Source organism: Pezoporus flaviventris, unplaced genomic scaffold (genome assembly GCF_033815535.1).
Source record: "Pezoporus flaviventris isolate CSIRO_AGI_PZ_B2104156 unplaced genomic scaffold, CSIRO_AGI_Pfla_v1 ptg000002l, whole genome shotgun sequence".
Taxonomy (NCBI): domain Eukaryota; kingdom Metazoa; phylum Chordata; class Aves; order Psittaciformes; family Psittacidae; genus Pezoporus; species Pezoporus flaviventris.
This window is the reverse complement of record NW_026892550.1, coordinates 59077721-59083767: the sequence shown is the minus strand read 5'-3', so window position 1 is coordinate 59083767 and position 6047 is coordinate 59077721.

Here is a 6047-nt window from a genome sequence, read left to right as displayed (position 1 = left end):
AAGTGATCCGGGTGCAGCTTGCCGAGCACATCCTTTGGGCAACACAGGGCTACGGGGGTGAGGCTTTGCCTCCGAGGTACTGCTTGAGGGGGTGGAAAGCAGCTGAAAACAGGCCTAAAAACTTCTCACTTAGGACAAAACTGGTCCAGCGTCAGCAGTGCTGCATGGGCAGGAAAGCCATAGGAAGCCCCAAAACAGCAATTCAGGAAGTAAAAGAGAAAAGGAAAAGTGTGAAAAGCTCCTGGATTTAGGAATAGTAAAGTAGATAAGGACGGTTTAAAAAGCAAAAAGGGGCAAGGTCTGCATTTCAGCCAGTGAGAGACCTGGTCCGTCTGTGTTGTGTCTTGTGCCTTCAGCTGGGAGGTGGCGCTCACTGGGAGACCAGGACTGTAAGGGTGTACCTTACCAGGTATTAGGCACACACCAAGAGAAATGAAACTGTGAAACCGCTAAAGGAGGGATTATCTGCCCAGGCCTGTACATGGCAGTCGTATAGCACTTGGTGTGACACAAAAAGTGGTGTTAGCAGAAAGAGGCTGAAGATGGCATCCTTGCTGAAGCATCCTGTCGGAAAGGAGGAACATTATCCCCCGGGGAAAAGGACTTAACCTAGTGACCACATGCATCTTTCATAGGGGTTTTCTAAAAAAGGGACATTTGATTTCCCTGTCCATATTTGAGAGGTCAGAAATATATCTAAGAGCCAAGTGCTTAGGATCCAAGGAAAAACCTGAACTAGACTCCAAGGACTTAAGAACTATTTCTAGGGCAGTCATATGGACAAGGCCCTTGCATTCTGGCTCCTATTTTTGGCTCTGGCACTCTGTCATCTTGGACAAGTCTTCCCTGCTCTCAGGCTCTCACCTCTCCTCCCACTCTCTGCTTCATCTAGTTAGATAATTTCTCTGAGGCAGAGATAGGATAACCCCTGATGAAGCCTCTGGGCACAACTGCAGAAACAACCTTCCAGCTAGCTCTCGCACTTCCAGCCAGCAGTTCAGTGTTTTCATCCCTCTAACTGTTTAGTTATGATCATGCTTAAAAGGCCCAGTTAGGACTAAAGGCAGCACCCTCTCTGTGCCATACACATTGTAATGTCTACACCAAAGAGCTGTACTACAGTGGTTTTCAAATATTGCAAGGATGTGTGGATCCAAGTCAATTATGAGTGTCCAAATCCTGGAATAGAAACAAATCAAAAAATCATTACTTTCCAAACTGTGTGTTATTCACAATGCATACACACTTGTTTGGCTTATTTTAAATTTGTACTTTTTCTGTTGCTTCACAAGCAGGAAGATACAGGGCATTTACTTCTTGCTCATGAATTTTCATTTGAGGTGCAAATAGCAGAGGCCAAAGGCTTGGTTTGTTTGGTTTTACCTGGCAGAAAGGAGCAGAGGTCTCCACCCAAAGGACAGATGTAGCCCAGGCAGCAACAGTGGATGCTGTTTTGCTGCTGAGGAAAACAATACAGTAACGTGCTATACAGATATCTCCATTATGTTTCAATATCTTCATCTAAAATTGACACCTGAAGGAAGAATTACAATACAGATAATCCTGGCAAGGCAAAGCTTTTTGTGTTTGCTGCAAAATCTTGAAAACTAAAAAGAAAGAATTTGTTTGACTTGGTCCACGTACTTGTTAACCTCTGCTTTAGTAAAATGTAGAAAAGTCTTGACTCAGCATGGTGGCATTTTGCATGTCAAAATTGGTGGCATATGGCAAATTCCTGAGTCTCAGAAGGCTGAAATCCACTAGTGTCCACAAAGCATCAAAGGAAAATTCTGAACATCTCATAACGCCATAATGGAATTAAGGCATTGCTTTTCTGCTGCAATAGCCTGGCTAGTGGACCTACTGCCACTGTCCACAGGCTGCATGAACAAACAGTAGTAAATGAGCAGTCCCTAGCAACATTTGTGTTTAGAGTAGAAGGTGATTGTTTTGATCTCTGCTGGCATTATACACCAGTGGGGAAAAAACACTAGCAAAAAGGTATTTTAACAGGAGGCAGCCATTCTGTATCAGCTGAACAGAAGCAGGACAGAGGCAAGACTTACATGTAAACAGAAACTCTTGGCTTATTGCATCCCTGTTTTCCCTTCACACTTGCATGAATAATTCACAAAGCCATTAATGCTAAATAGGAAAAAAAATCAATTCTGTTCTTGAGTTCCTTGAAAAGCCATCTTCTCTGTCTGGGACCTCAGGGAGAAAACATGTCTGCTAACCTGACAGCTTCCTCCTAGTGATAGACCTACAGGCAAAGTCTTATTGTGAACATGCTAAAGTTCATCTTTTGCACCTGTCTTGCGCTCCCATCAAAGAGTAGCTGGTAACTGCAAAAACTGTTGGCTGACTTAAAAAATAACAACCAAAGAGCTTGCTTTCTTTGCCAAGTGGCCTTTATCATCTAAAAAGATATAACTGTCATAAAACACTGATCACCTATCTACTGATAAATTAGTTTTGAATTAATTTCATCATTACATTTTGTTTGCTTGTGCTGTAGCCTGCAAGAACACGCAATTTCTCTGCCAAACTTTTACCAGTTAGCCTGTTTTCCTAAAAAAGAATGTTTTTCTTTCAAGTACTAGGACCATACTTTCATCACAGGTAAGACAACGTGAGTTCACTGAAGACAGAAAAAATGCTAGATCTAACAATTTTCTGTGCTTTCATTTTTTGAAGGCCATTTTCTGTACAAAGGCTACATGTAGTCATGCTTTCTAGTGGAGTATTCTCCAGTAAAACAGGCAAGCCATGAGAAAGAAACACCCCATGAGAATATATCAGAGTTGATAAACTTGGAAGAAAACATTTTAATATATCTTTATTTTCAATTTATTTCACAAAGTACAGTGCGTGCAAAAAAAGCTTCAGTTAAAATTATATGCTACAAGTTTATCTAAATCACATGCTCCAAATGGATCAAAAAAGGTTTGGTTTGTTTTTTATCTTCATGAAAAGTTATCAAGATTCTTAAGTTTTGTTCTATGAACACTAGTAATACTATATTTTTATGTCTGTTGTAAGAATGCATTTACATTTATTGCCTTAACATGCACAGCTATATAATGTAATGCATGATTTTAACAGAGGTTTGGATTGAATCAAAGACTGAGAAAAAGCATGTGTGAAATTCTCATCAGTCTTACCACACTGCTTTTCTGAATGATTTATTTTTATGTTCCTTTGGCTACACTTATGTTATCCTGCCTACTTATCAGAGGCTACCAAGTTTTGGCAGTATGGAGCACTGCAAACCTGGTCTCCAAGATGAGGGAAATCTTGTTGAACTGACTTGGAAAGAGAGCCTGGACAGTGTCACCTCATGTGGCAGTCATTCTCCCTTTGCTAAGTTAATGTACATGTTATTGGCTTCTAGTAGGTCAGATCTAATAAAAAAACGGCTTTTCATTTGTCTCCTGTCACTGGAGCCAGGCAGCTTCAGCATATAAAACAGTTTCATCTTATGTAAATATCTGTATTTTATTGGAAATAAATAGGGTCAGGGTAGTTATCCTAGTACTCCCTTTTATCTTCTGCTGTTGAGGCATGGCAGGTAGCCAGCAAACCACTTGGGGGAATTCTGCACTCTCATCTGTCTTTGGGCTGCAGGCAGGTCATGCTTTCTCTCTACCATTGCATTTGCTATAACTCCTGTAAGAATTGATACCCTTTATACAAGGAGTCAGATGTTTTCAGCTTCACTTTGTATCTAGGAGCTTAAGTGGAATTTCACCTTCTGCTGTCATGGACCTCTAGTTGTTACTACACTGAAAATGAGTGCAGGGAGCCTGACTTCCACAGACCCTTTAAGCCTAGCAGTGTGGATTGACGGAGCTGCAGTCTTGTGGGCTCTATCCAGGAAAGACAAAGACTCATAAGCACTGTGCACTTCATAAACACAGCACCCAGCCATGCCCCATCTCAAAAAAAATAACTTCCATGATTTAGAAATCTAGGTTTCTAGGAGTTCAACAATACAGCTACAATTAAAACCCTCTTAAAAGACCTGAGCTTACTTTCTCCTTACAATGAGAGGGAAAATGTGAACACGCATGAAGGACATTAATGGAAGCAAGTGGAAACAAACAGTATTCAAGCTAAAACAGCTAGCAGGAAATACGCTGCAGTGGAGGCAGCTGCAGGCCTTAGAAACTGAACAAATGCCCCACACAGCCTTGGGTGTCTTAGAGGTGCTTGTGCTGGGGTGACTCGGTGAGAGACGGAGTCTGTACTGCTGAAGTGGGGAGAGGAAAGAGAATGGTCTAATGCAATGGTCATACGAACAAATCCCAGGAGCAAATGTTTTCCAGGTGTTCAGCATCCAGCACTTTTCATTTGGATACCCTAAGCACAGGGGTGTGGTCATTTGGCCTCCCATCTACAGCAGGATTTTATCACTTGGAACATAACAGCTGAGACTCCTCATTAGTCTTGGAAACAGGATCTTGAGACCTTTCCAGCAAGCAATACACTTGCACATTTTAAAGTGAGATGTCTCTGTGCTTGTTTCTGCAAGTTACCAAATATGCTGGAATCTATATGACAAAATAAGTGCATACTGAAATTGGTTCTGTAGTGGTAGAGGAGCACCAGAAGGCAATTTAGCAATGGTTTTCCCATCATGACCTTAAAAGCATCTGCACTCAACTCAACAAATCACCTAGAAATTAGAAAACTTCACCACTCTGTTAATGTGGGAGGGGGTTGAGTATCTGAACGGATCTTTGCACCAAGCACAGGAGGAGATGCAGACAGCATCTTCAGGGCAAAAATGCTACAGTAAACCCAGCAGACATGAGAATCTGCAGTATTAATACAAGGAGCACACCACAAGGATGGCACCGTACTGCGCACCACAACCAGGCCTGGCAGTCTGGCTTTCCAGTGTGCTTGGAGAGGAGAAACAGTGAAGAAAAAGAGTGTATATGTCTTACTCCAGAACTTTATTATCTGCATATTGATTGAAGCTTCCTATATAACAAAATTACCACTTAAAATGATACTGTACTTTTCTGTTCATGCCAGTACTTTAAGGAAGGACAAAACATGCTGAATGTACAGTAAATCAACTTACCTTTTCATATTTTCTTTTTTTTTTTTTCTTAAGTGATATTAAAGCCTGTACTTCCCAAAAGGGCATTAAGTAAGGTTCTATTTCACCTGGCAGCGTTAGCCAAGCATACAGCGCTGCCACCTCCTGGTCCACAGCAAGAGCCGCTCGTCCCTGCTTGACGTACGAAGCAGACTGGAGTGTAATGTCTGCATTTGATGCACCCTTCAGATGCCTGTGTCACAAGTACAATGCAAAGGGTGAAGGTGCAACATGCAAAGAGTAACTTAAAACTGTGTAAACCAGCATCTGGACAGAAATGGGCCTCAACTCAAATCTAACATAAATGTACATTTTATATAGATACCTGTCCTTATAATACCTTGTGGGTGTATGTTATAAAATGATAATAAAAAACATGACAAACAAAGTGGTTATTTGAAGTATAATATACAGTTTATTTTATTGAATGTGTGTACATACTTATATTGTACGTAAAGTTATAGATTATATGAGTAAAGAAAACTGCCCATGGCCATATCTGATGACCATTTTTTTTGGTTTAAATCAATTATACCATTGATAAACACAGTATATAATATATGAACAAATGAATGCTTATGATTTAGTTATGAAGTAAGCTGTTTAATAGATGTTTGCATAAACTTAGAAGATAGTATTTAATAGCTATGCCATATAAAAATAAATATACCTTCCTAAATTACTTAATAACCTATTTCTTAAAATTCTGATATGCAGAGATGCAGTATTTCCCTCAATATTACTCTATTTAATATCCACTGTGTAGATATTATCTATCTTTCACCACATGCATCTTTCATATAGTCAAATACGAATATCAGGGGATATTAACTGATGTCAATAATCTGCAATTGCACACAGACCATGACTACTGATTAGTAAAGCAATTATCATATTAAAAGAGTTCAACAGGGCTCAACATACTGTAAAATTAAAA